The sequence below is a fragment of the Plecotus auritus genome, assembly GCF_963455305.1.
Source record: "Plecotus auritus genome assembly, chromosome: 2".
Lineage (NCBI taxonomy): Eukaryota > Metazoa > Chordata > Mammalia > Chiroptera > Vespertilionidae > Plecotus > Plecotus auritus.
Genome location: NC_137771.1, coordinates 14761110 through 14774393, shown reverse-complemented (window position 1 = coordinate 14774393; position 13284 = coordinate 14761110).

Below are 13284 nucleotides of genomic sequence, written 5' to 3'. Positions count from 1 at the left end.
ATCCTCCAAAGTTCAGTCTTATTCTCTCTGCCCCCCAACTTTCTCCACTGAACTTCCCCCAAATAGCTCTCACTTGACCCAGTACCCACACTGTGTTGATGAGGATAGCTAATCAATAGCTAATTTACCATGGCCAGCAGGTACCAACTCACTTGACCTTTACCATCCCCGGGAGTCAGATACTATTGTTTCCTATTTTACAGATGGACAAACAAGGCACACAGAAGTGTAGTAAGTTTTATAGACACTACGTAAATCTGCAGTCTAATGCCAGAGTCCAATCCGGTTCTAAGAGCAGATGAGCCAGGTCAGGGCCAAAGCTGCCCCAGGGCTCCCCTTTGCACCTTTCCCTCGCCAGGAGCCCAGCTCTGTGGTTCTTGCACCAGTCAGGTCCCCGAAAGGAAGCCGAGGGGGGCAGAATTAGCCCCCGCACTCTCCCGCTCCTTCCTTGCTTGAGACATCCAGGTCCGGAGAGGCAGAGGCAAAAAGACGTGCTATGCTTTCCTCTCATGACGCAAACGCATCAGCAAAAAGAAAAACACATTAGCGAGGGCAGGTGTAGGACACTTCAGGCAACACAAGAGCAACTCCAAGGCTTCTCCTTGAGCCGTGGAGGCTACTAAGGCCTTCCTCAAGGCAGCTGAGGCCCTGCCTTGGCCAGCTAATAGCGATATGCCCTTGGACAAGCAGACTGTAAGCAGGGGCAGCATCACTGAGTATAAGACCTTCTAGGGAAATGACTTTTAGTAGGACAGTGCATAATATGCATGCTTTTATTTTATCTTTAAATATATATTTTATTGATTTTTTACAGAGAGGAAGGGAGAGGGATAGAGAGTTAGAAACATTGATGAGCGAGAAACATCCATCAGCTGCCTCCTGCACACTCCCTACTGGGGATGTGCCTGCAACCAAGGTACATGCCCTTGACTGGAATCGAACCTGGGACCCTTGAGTCCACGGGCCGATGCTCTACCCACTGAGCCAAACCGGTTAGGGCTATTTTATTTTTTTAATATATTTTTATTGATTTTAGAGAAGAAGGGAGCGGGAGAGAGAGATAGAAACATCAATAATGATGATCAGCTGCTTCCTGCACATCCCCCACTGGGGATGGAGCCCGAAATTCAGGCATGTGCCCTTGACTGGAATCGAAGCCGGGACACTTCAGTCCGCAGGTGGACGCTCTATCCACTGAGCCAAACCAGCCAGGGCAATATGCATGCTTTTAAAGCAGACATTGTATTTATCCCTCTGAAAGCCCCAGCCAAAGCCCATCAGAGACATCATCTTCACCCTGAAAGATGACATATCCGTTCACTGGAAATACAGGACAGAAGAGGTACAGAAAGAATCAAGGTGCTTGAAGTTAAGGGCCAAGTGGGTGGCCAGACCATCAAAGCAGCAGGACTGGTCAGCACCTGGGCCTTAGGCCGGGCAGACTATCAGAATCCCGATGGAGTGTCTCCTTTCCAGCCATACGTCCTTGAGCAAATCTCCCGGCTTTGAACCTCCGTCTCCCATCAGTGCCAAGGGAAACACCGGCCTCTTCCTCAGAACTAGAAGTTAAAGGCAGAACTGGGAGAGGTGTCCTGGGTCACACACAGCAAACTCACAGCGGTGGGTCGGTCACTCAGTCCTTGGTGAGGCCCTCTGAGGAGGGGGCAGGCGGTGACTGCCGTGGGGAAAGGGCTGGGAAGGGAGGTGAGGGAGGGCCTTGGTGGCCGGGAAGAGGGCTCCAGAAGAGGAAAGCTTCTTCCCTGGGAGAGGAGCAGACTGCAGTGCAGAAACCACACACAACACTTCTGGTCTCATGGACTCAAAAATTGGTGGCCCAAGAAGAAAGCTACTCTTTCTATTAATATTCAACTCTCAGAAGTGTGTGTGTGGGGGGCGGGAAGATAGATAGGCCTTGGAAAATTTAGTAAGCATTTTTATATAAATAATTCAAACTTGTAAGAAAAAAGAAGAGTATCTCCTCTTTTTACAGAGGGGATAACTGAGGGTCAGAAGTAGGTTGCCCAAGGCTCAAGTCAGAAGTTGATGATGCGGCCAATTCCCCATTCAAACACGGGCCTCCTCAGCGAGGACGAGTTCCTCCATGAGTTTGAAGAACTTGGCATCTTTTTTTTTTTTTTTTAAATATATTTTATTGATTTTTTACAGAGAGAGGAAGGGAGAGGGATAGAGAGTTAGAAACATCGATGAGAGAGAAACATCGATCAGCTGCCTCCTGCACGCCCCCTACTGAGGATGTGCCCGCAACCAAGGTACATGCCCTTGATCGGAATCGAACCTGGGACCCTTGAGTCCGCAGGCTGACGCTCTATCCATGAGCCAAACCGGTCAGGGCTTGGCGTCTCTTGAGAGCTGAGTCTAAACCTTAACTCTACCTAGTCCGCTGACTGGATGCTTTGTTTTCTTTCCAGCATCCAAAATATAGTGGGTGCTTAATAAGCTCTCAAAAAGACCTAGCAATCAGACCCCTGTATCTCACTAACTGAAATGTGTGATACTACCTAGGGTTGGGGAACTGGGCATCAACGCTTCAGGTTTCTGTGTTAATGTCATTATAGGAGAGGCCCCCTTGACCACCTGATATTAAAGTAACTCTCTCATGTCATGCCTTCACCCTTCATTAGCGTTTTCTTAGCATCTGTCGCCATCCACTCCGTTATACCCTGTCCTCCCCCAGCACGATGAAGTGCCATGAGCAGAGCCGCATCTGTCTCTGCAGAACCCTCAGCACCAAGGACAGTGCCCAGCGTGCGAATGTTCAAACACCATCCGAAGGAACACTGCCAATGGCAGCTCTAACCTTTCTCAAGGGCAGTTGGGCAGTATGTGTCAGAAGATTCATTAGGAACCTATTCTAATTAAAGCATTGAGAACACGTGCAAATGTTTATTTACCAAGAGGCTTATGGCAGCTTTTAAAAACATATTTTTTGTTTTATTGCTCGGCCAGAGTGGCTCAGTGGTTGAGCATCAACCTATGAACCAGGATATTATGGTTTGATTCCTGGTCAGGGCACATGCCTGGATTGTGGCCTTAATTCTCAGTAAAACTAGAAAAATAGCCCTAGCTGGTTTGGCTCAGTGGATAGAGCATTGGTCTGTGGACTGAAGGGTCCCAGATTCAATTCTGGTCAAGAGTACATGCCCAGTGGAGGATGTGCAGGAGGCAGCTGATCAGTGATTCTCTCTCATCATTGATGTTCTATCTCTCTCTCCCTCTCCCTTTCTCTCTGAAATCAATAAAAATATATTTTTTAAAAACTAGAAAGATATATTTAAAATTTATATATATACTAGTATATGTATTTTTCATTGATTTCAGAGAGGGAAGGAGAGGGAGAGAGAGATAGAAAAATCAATGATGAAAGAGAATCATTGAGCAGCTGCCTCCTGCACATCCCCCACTAGGGACTGAGCCCGCAACCTGGGCATGTGCCCTGACCGCGAATTGAACCCTGACCTCCTGGTTTGTAGGTCGATGCTCAACAACTGAGCCACACCAGCCAGGCTCTACTCTTTTTCCAAGAAAACCAACTGTTTCCAGCTCTAGCGCTGCCTGTCTAATATGGTAGCTATTAACCGCATGTGGCTATTTAAATTTTTTTTAAATCCTCAGCCGAGGATATTTTTCCATTGATTTTTAGAAAGAGTGGAAGAGAGAGGGTAAGACAGAGGAGAGAAACATTGATGTGAGAGACACACATTGATTGGTTGCCTCCTGCATGCGCCCGGACCAGGGCTGGGAGCCTACAGCTGAGGTTCGTGCCCTTGACTGGAATCGAACCCAGGACCCCTCAGTCTGCAGATGGACACTCTATCCACTGAGCCAAACTGGCTAGGGCTATTTAAAGTAAGTAAAATTTGGCTGAAACCGGTTTGGCTCAGTGGATAGAGCGTCAGCCTGCAGACTGAAAGGTCCCAGGTTCGATTCCGGTCAAGGGCACGTACCTTGGTTGCGGGCACATCCCCAGTAGGAGGTGTGCAGGAGGCAACTGATCGATGTTTCTCTCTCATCGATGTTTCTAACTCTCTATCCCTCTCCCTTCTTCTCTGTAAAATATCAATAAAATATATTTAAAAAAAATAAAAAATAAAATAAAGTAAGTAAAATTTAAAATTCAGTTCCTCACCCACTATAGGTACATTTCAGGTGCTTACGAGCCCCACGTGGCTGGTAACCACCATACCGAACAGGGTGGATTAGGACATCGCCATCAACAGGAAGTTCTCTGGGACAACACTGCTCTGGCCTTCTGAAACCTTGAGGCTGAGCCGTGGTGCCAGGAGGCCTGAGTTCTGGGTCCAGCTCTGTCTCTGATTGGCGGGGCAGCCTTGGACAAACCACGAACCTCTGGACAGTGTTTCTCCTTTATAAAACGTGGGCAGCGATTAGACAAGGTAAGGTCACACTCTGACCATCTGGGGTCAATTCTGTGCGCTCTGAATTCCATTTCCGGTCACCTCCACCCCTGCCTCTCAGAAAACTCAAGCTTCTCAACTCTTTCTGTTTCCCCTGCCTACGGGAGGAGCTTGGATGAGCTCATTTACTCTCCAGCGCAGGTGGCTTGCTGAGCCAAACCGGCTAGGGCTTGCTGTATATTTAAGGGTCAACATCTGATTGGACCCGGCAGCTCACAATCTCTCTAACAGGAACCTGGTTTGGGGATTTAGGGTCCGTGATGGTGAGTCTCTGCACGTGGCTGAGACTGTGACGGGGAGAAGCAGGAGTTGGTGGTGGCCACCCGGGTGAAGAAAGCCAGTCCAGAAGGAGGGAGGGAGAGGGAAGGAGAGGAAGAGAGAGGGGGACGCAGCAAGCCTCCAGGAAGAAGCAGCGAGAAGAACCCCAGCCCAAGCCCTTGGAGTCCGTGAGTCTTCGTAATGAATTCTCCCCATTTCCTTCTTCTCTATTCACCTGTGTTCCTTGTCACCAGAGGTTCCTAACCGCACAGGTTGAAGTGCGGAGGTTCGGTTTATTATTTTTCCTGAAAGTCAAATATGTTTCCAGCCCTGGCTGGTTTGGCTCAGTGGATAGAGCGTCAGCCTGTGGACTCAAGGGTCCCAGGTTCGATTCTGGTCAAGGGCACATGCCCAAGTTGCGGGCTTGATCCCCGGTAGGGGGCGTGCAGGAGGCAGCCAATCAATGATTCTCTCTCATCACCGATATTTCTCTCTCTCTCTCCCTCTCCCTTCCTCTCTGAAATCAATAAAAAATATATTTTTAAAAAAATCTATTTTTCAGTTAAAAAAACAAAACAGAAAACTAAACAAGGGCGCGCACACACACACTCACGCCACAACAAGAACGAACTGAAAGAAAAACAGCCCCCAGTTATTAATTAGACACGTTTCTTGAGCACCTACTCGGTGCCAGGCACTGTGCCCAGTGCGTTATACACATGAATGACCTCCTCTAATCTTCACAACAACTGGGGGCCGGGGAATGACTTCCCCATGCCAGAGATGAGGGCACTGGGGCACAGGGAAGGGGAGGGCCTGGTGCCAGGGCACCCAGCCGGTGAGCAGCAGAGACGACGTGAACCAGGGCTGGTGAGATGGCAGTGGCCTGCTCTTACCTGTGTCAGCGCAGCTCGAGCGAGGAGATTTCCTGGGTGGGGACCCACTTGGCCCAGAGAGTGTAGCAAGCCAGAAAGATCACACCTTGTCATGAGGCGTGACTCAGTTATTCTGGCTACAGTAGGACCCTGGACCTTTCCACAGCTGAGGCAGGGATCGGCTGCCTCCTGCACGGCCCCTACTGGGAATCGAGCCCACAACCCGGGCATGTGCCCTGACCGGGAATGGAACTGTGACCTCCTGGTTCATAGGTTGAAGCTCAACCACTGAGCCACGCCAGCCAGTGTTTTCCATCTTCTCGGGATTCCTCCTATAAAAAGCCTTCCTGGGTTGAGTAAACATTGTTCCTCTCCTCCGGGATCCACGGAGGAGGTCAGAGGGAGTACGAGAAGAAGAGGCAAATCAGGTCTGGAATCAAGAGTCCACTTTGCTGTTCCATCATCTTAATGTACAAAGACTTCTTTCAAATCAATAAGAAGAGGCTCTGCCAATACACAAATGAGCCAACAAACCAAAAAAGAATATTCAACATTTCTCTAAATCAAAGACATACAAGTTAAAACAACATATACTTTTTTACCTTCCAGGCTTTCAGTACAGAACTGTAAAAACCACGGTTGGGGGAGATGTGGGAAAACAACGCACTCGAATGTTTTGTTGATGGGACTTTCAATAAACTTCCCCTGCAGGGCATGTTGGAATCTAAAGCCTCTAAGTGGGTATCCTTTTGACTCAGCAACTCAATTCCAGGTATCTGTCCAAAGGAAATAGAATTACAGGGGTATCCTTTCTAGAAATACTTACAGAGGCGGGAGGGTCTCTGGGTGGGCTGGGGCATTCACAGGGTTTGGGGCAGCTGCTATTTATCAACCGGAGGAGAAATATTTCCGTAGTTGACCAACTTGTACCGCCATACTGCGTATCTTTAACGCCAGTTTTAAAACAACAAAAAGTTTTTTTGAAGGGTTGCCACTGCGTCTCCATCACGTGAGAGCCGGGAGCTGGGGTTTGGTCCTAGCCCTTCTGCTGAGCACAGGCCCCCGGAGGTGGGCGCCTGCCCACGTGAGGCCGGGCCAGGCGGAGATGGATGAGGTGGCTGAGACCTGACCAGTGCCGAGGGCACCTGGAGGCTGAGCAGGGAGGGGACCCACAGTCCTGTGTCCAGGACGTGCTTAGCTGAAGGTGCCTGTGAGTTAGCCGCCGGCACCTGGGTGCTGAGGACGCCACAGACGGTGTGTCTGCGCTCCAGTTGTATACAGGTGCCTGGGAGGTGGGAGGGCTGGAGAGTCCTTGGGTGAGGTCCTGCCACTAACCAGGCCCCTCACCAACCCCAGCTCACTCAGCCACAGTCAGACAATTCATGCCCCACGGCCGTGATCAAGACTCTCAGACACCCTCCCTGCGGCACATACACAGTGCGTACACACCAGGACCCATACCAGGCACCAGGACCCTCTGCTCCCCCTCCCCCTGTCTGCTCCAATATCCTGCTGCCCCTTTCTTTCCACTTTCCACCAGTCCCTTCCTCCTGGGAGTCACATTTCCTGGGCTCAGATTCCAGCTTCATACACTTGGCCTTGGGCCCATTATTCAAACTCTGATGCTGCTCCTTAACCTTAAGGGAGGGTCGCAAACCTTCCCACCTCTGGGGGTCGCTGAGAGGGTTAAGGGTGATATCACCACAAAGCACCTGCCTACAGGGTGTTTGCCCCTCAACAGTGGGAGCTGAGCCGTCATTATCATTCACATCCACCTTGGCCTTGCTCTGACCCCGCACCTCTGCCTCCTGCTGGGGCCCTGCCTCTCCTCTTCCAGCGAACTGTCCTGTTCTACCTGGGCCTCCTTTCTTCTTCTCAAACCCTCCCTCCTTCCTGAACCTGAGACCCAGATACCCGAGGGGTTGGAGAAGGAGAAAGGGCAGCCATCCCTCAAAGAGAAATGCCTCCTCGCTGAGATTCCCCAGTGGGGAGGGACTCCTGCCCAGCCCAGAATCCAGCATGACCCCGCACAGGTCCTCTGCCAGTCAAAATCCGTGCAGACCCACCTGGGGAGGTCAGGCCACTGCCGAAAGCTGGTTCCCTACCTGTGAATCAGAAAGGGAGGGCGTTGGCCTAGATGCCCCTAAAATGCCCTGGGGGCCACTCAGGGGGGCTGAGTCCACATCGGGGACAGATGGGGTGTGACAAACATTTCAAACATTCCTCCTCTGCTTCTCTGAATCGTCTTGGAGAAATCTTCCCTCTCTGAGCCTTGTCTCCTCATTGGTAAATTGAGGCCAGACAACAATTCCTGCCTACTAGCCTCCCAGGGCTGTTGGGAGGAAACAGGATCCAGGAAAGAGGCAGAAAAAGAGAATTGTGTGTGCCAAGCTGGAGAGTGAGCGTCTTTCCATTATTGGCCAGCAGATGGCGCTGTTGTGGCGCCGGTATCTCAACCCCAGGTCTCCCTACCCAGGTCCCAACCCACCGCTGCCTGCCTGTGCTTAGATGGGGACATTTGTTGCATGTGGCAAAACTCATGGGGTGTTAATTAGGAGCCCAAACTTTGGAGTCAATCGAGCCAACTGGACTGATTCTATCCCTTTGAAAAGGCAATGTGACTTTAGGTAACTTGCTTAACCTCTCTGAACTTCAGTTTCCCTGTCTGTAAAATGAGGATGGCACCTCCCCTTCTGGAGATAGGCAGGCTTGATTTGATCAAGGATCAAAACTCCCTGCACCACCTGCAGGTCAGTGACTAGTACAACTGGCCTGAGAGAGCGAGGCAACATCTCCTTCCGACCCCTCCCAAGCTGCCCAAATTGAACCACATCCACTCATCTCACCCACGTCCACTCATGTCACCAGGCTTTCACTGCTGCCCTCTCTCTTCTGTCTGGAATATTCTTCTCCTCCCTGTTTCATGATTTCTTAGAAAATTTGGGACCTGTTGGGGTTTTTCTCCTAATGGCATTTTAAGCCTTAATGAGATATAATCTACAGTATCCTATCTAATAAAAGAGTAATATGCAAATTGACCATACCTCTGCTATACCCACCAGCCACACCCACCAGCCAATCAGGAGCTAGTATGCAAATTAACCTAACCAAGATGGCTGCGGCCACGGAGCGAACAGGAGGCTTGGGCTTCCTGGCGATGGAGGAAGCCAAGCTTCCTGCACACCCTGGCTGGCCCAGGCCTCCGCTCAAGGTTATAAAATTTCAATTATGGAAGATAAATAAATCCCAGATACCAGGGCCTCTGCTTGGGTTGCTGGGGGGCGTGGCTGGCCTGCAAACCACCACAGGCCCCTCACCCAGGCCACCCCACGTCCCAAGGGAACCCCCACCCTGATCCAGAACACCCTTCAGGGCAAACCAGCTGGCCCCCACCTGTGCAGCAGGCCTCTATCCTATATAATAAAAGAGTAATATGCAAATTGACCATCACTCCAACACATAAAATGGCTGCTCCCATGTGGTCAAAGATGGCTGCCCCCATGTGGACACAAGATGGCCACTACAAGATGGACAGCAGGGGAGGGCAGTTGGGAGGAATCAGGCTAGCAGGGGAGGGCAGTTAGGGGTGACCAGGCCAGCAGAGGAGGGAAGTTGGGGGCGACCGGGCCTGCAGGGAAGGGCAGTTGGGGGGGACCCAGGCCTGCAGGGGAGGGCAGTTAGGGGTGACCAGGCCTGCAGGGGAGGGCAGTTAGGGGCAATCAGGCTGGCAGGGGAGCAGTTAGGCATCAATCAGGCTGGCAGGGGAGTGGTTAGGGGGTGATCAGGCTGGCAAGCAGAAGCAGTTAGGGGCAATCAGGAAGGCAGGAAGGCGAGCAGTTGGGAGCCAGCAGTCCTAGATTGTGAGAGGGGTCCCAGATTGGAGAGGGTGCAGGCTGGGCTGAGGGACACCCCCCCCCCCCGTGCACGAATTTCGTGCACTGGGCCTCTAGTAAATCATAAAAATGTACTCATTTTGAATGTACTATTCAATGCCTTTCAATAAGCCTACCAAATTGTGCTCAAGACTTGATTTTTAAATCCTGTATCTTAAATTTGACCTCTCTCCAGAGTCCAGACCCTTTATCCAATGCCCCTTGGACACTGTCACCTGGCTATCCCCTGCCCCCTCTAACTCAATACGCCCCCAGCCAAATGCATCCCTCTCTTCCCCTCCTTTCTCTCCCATCAATTCCCACCTCCCTTCTGAGCTTCTTCAGGCTAGCAGTGCTATCTTTCTTCCCTGTGTTCTCAGCACTTCGCCCAGGACATGGCATTTAGTAGATGCTCAATAAAAATATGCTCTATGCATGAATGAAATAAACAGCATCATCCTGTTACCCAAGTGTGAGTGCTCACCCCTCACTCCCTGCCTGCCAACCACCAATGACTCTATCTTAGAACTGCCTGGAGTCTGACCCTGCCCTGAGCCCTGTCGCTCCAGCCTCACACTCCTGCCCTCTTTCCTGCCCTCCCCCATGCCCTGCCTCAGTCTCCCCACTCTGGCTTTTCTCCCTCCATCTGGTCCCAAAGTGGCTTCTCAAACAAGCACATCCGATCTCATCACCCTCACCCTAAGAACGTGCTAAAAGTCCGGATCCCCATCCCGACACGGCAGCCCTGCAGGACTTGGTGCCAGCTCATCTCTCCAACCTGGCCTCATCCCTCTCCCCTCTCCAACTCTTCCAGACTCTAGTCACCCAAACCACAGGAGCGGTATGGGCAGGTCTGGTCACCCAAACCATGGCGGAAGGGCAGGTCTGGCAGCCTCGCTGTCGTTCATATCCCCACAGCAGCGCCCTGTTGAGCCTCAGTTTCTTCATCCATAGCAGGGGAATGATGATAGCACCGACCTCGTAGGGTTGTTGTGGGGGTCACATGAGATGATGAAGTAAAACACTTGGAATAGACGTGGCACATGGCCAGGGCTCAACAAACGTTAGTTTCATTTCACTGCGGGATCCCCAAGCACAGTTTTGCGCCTCCGGGTTCAGCTATAGAGACTATCTTCCTCTTTTCTGTCCACCAGGGGGCGCTGCAAACCATTCCACAGCCCAGGGGAGATTTGCTCCATTGGAAGGCCTGCCCCAGGCCCCTCCAGTCAGCTTTAATCAGACCCTCCTCATTCACAGAGCTGGTCACACCAGGATCCCTCTTGCCACCTCCCCCAGGGCAAATCCAACACTAGTCATTCATCTCCCCTACAGCTCTCAACTCTTTCCTGCATCCCCACTGCCACCTCCCTTACACCAGCCACCACTGTGTCAACCTGCTTCCACTCTACCCCTTCAGCGCTCTTTCCAGATAAACACCCACTCTGACTGCCCCTCCCCTGCAACCTTTCATTGGTTCCCAGCATGGCCCACCAGACCCCGCGGGCGCTGCCCGCTCCCCAGCCACAGAAGAGACCTATCCCTTCCACCCACTGGGTCTCAGCCACACTGGCCTCACGCGTGCTCTTCCCCCTCCCACCTCAGGGCCTTTGCACATACCTTTCTCCCACCTGGACTCTCTTTCTCCACCCCTTTGCCTCTTATGAAACACCTTCAGATCTTTCTCTGACCCTCCCATCACCACTAAATCAAGGTCCCCCATGATAAGCTTTCATAGCACCCCGTGCTTCCTCCTCCTACTCTCATCACAGTTGGTGTTATATATCTGAGGGGTTATTTGATGAAGGTCTGCTTCACCTACTGCCTTTGAAAGCTTCCTGAGAGCAGAGGCTGTCCTGTTCCATTGTGTCCCCGGTGGCCTGGCAGACGTCAGTGGAATGGCTGAATGAAGTTTGGCTATTTTCTTACGTGTCCCCTCTGCTCCCTTGTCAGGCCCCCAAGGGAAGGGCCATAATCCATGTCTGTACTTCCAGACAGACCCCCTACCTCACCTTGGCTGGGAACATGGTAGGGGATCCACAAATGTCACATGGCTGAATGATAACTTTCTCGGGTCCTTCTAAGATTGATATTTTAACGGTGCTTCAAGAAACGATGGTGTGGCCGTGACCGGTTTGGCTCAGTGAATAGAGCGTCGGCCTGTGGACTGAAGGGTCCTGGGTTCGATTCCAGTCAAGGGCATGTACCTTGGTTGCGGGCACATCCCCAGTAGGGAGTGTGCAGGAGGCAGCTGATCGATGTTTCTCCCTCATCGATGTTTCTAACTCTCTATCCCTTTCTGTAAAAAATCAATAAAATATATTTTAAAAAGAAACGATGGTGTGTTATGATAAACTATTAAGCTAATGTCTGCGGTGGCATTGGAACTGGCTGTCACTCCCTGTTACTCTCCCAGAAGAGCATGTCCTTTGACCACGAACATCTCTGCAGACTTTCCCAGCCCTGATCAACCCTGTGGGATGGGCAGGCAGGGTCGCTATTTTCTCCCTTTTACGGAAGAGAAACTGGAGGATTAGGAAGATGAACGGCACGCCCCGGGGAGCGTGAGCTGGAGCTCAGACGCAGGCCTTCTCTGTCCAAGCCTGTGACTCTCCACTCCACGCCTCCCCAGCCTGGACCCTGAGCTCCGCCTGGCAGACAGTGCACGTTGTCGCCCACGGTACCTGGTGGCCAGTGCGGTCCCCGTCAGGGGAAGGGCTCACAGGGCTGCTGAACAAATGCAGGGGGGTATGAAGGCTCCAGGCCACCCCCTCCTTCCAGAAAGCCCCCCGAGATGCTTTCTCTAGTCAGGGCTCTATCTCAGAGCCCAGGATGGAGGAGGAAAAAGGGCCAGCGCAAGAGGAAGAACAGTACACACAGCAGCACCTCCTGAGTACAGCATTTTACAGTTTTGTGTGGTTGTTTGTAAGAATTTACTTGAGCCAAACTGATGACATATGCCAGGGAGCAAGGTCATAAATGCTCTCCAGCACTTGACAGTTCGCAAAGCCCTCACGCACTGGCTGCACCTGAGACCCCAAAGGAGGGCTGCACGCAGCAGCACGGAGCACACAAACCAGAGAAAAAGAATGACAGCTCCTTTTTCCTCTTTGCAAAGCAAGGTGCATTCTTTATAAACAACTTAGAATTGTGCTCCCCATGCAGTCGCCACTTACTGCACGTGGCATTTTATTTTATTTTATTTTATTTTATTTTATTTTATTTAAAATATACTTTTTATTGATCTCAGAGAGGAAGGGAGAGGGAGAGAGATAGAACCATCCATGATGATAGAGAATTATGGATCTGTTGCCTCCTGCACACCCCACACTGGGGATCCAGCCCATAACCCGGGCACGTGCCCTGACTGAGAATCGAACCATGACCTCCTGGTTCATAGGACACGCCGGCTGGGCCTGCAGGTGGCTTTTAAAAATAAAATTAATTAAAATTAAATGGAATATTAAAGTCAATTCCTCAGTCTCACTAGCCACCTCTAAAGTGCTCAGTAGCACCCAGCTGGCATGGCTCAGGGGTTGAGCGTTGACCCATGAACCAAGAGGCCACTGGGCCGATTCCCGCTCAGGGCACATGCCTGGGTTGTGGGCTCAATCCTCAGTGGGGGGCGTGCAGGAGGCAGCCAATCAATGATGTTTCTATCTCTCTATCCCTCTCTCTCTAAAAAAAATCAATAAAAACATATTTAAACAAAAGTGAAGTGCTCGGTAGCCACACGTGCCTCGTGGCCACCGTACTGGACAGTGCGGCCGAGAACGTTCCTATCGGGCAGAGAGTTCTGTGGGACACACTCATTTCTGACACCAGCAAGCAAAAGGAGGGGGAAAA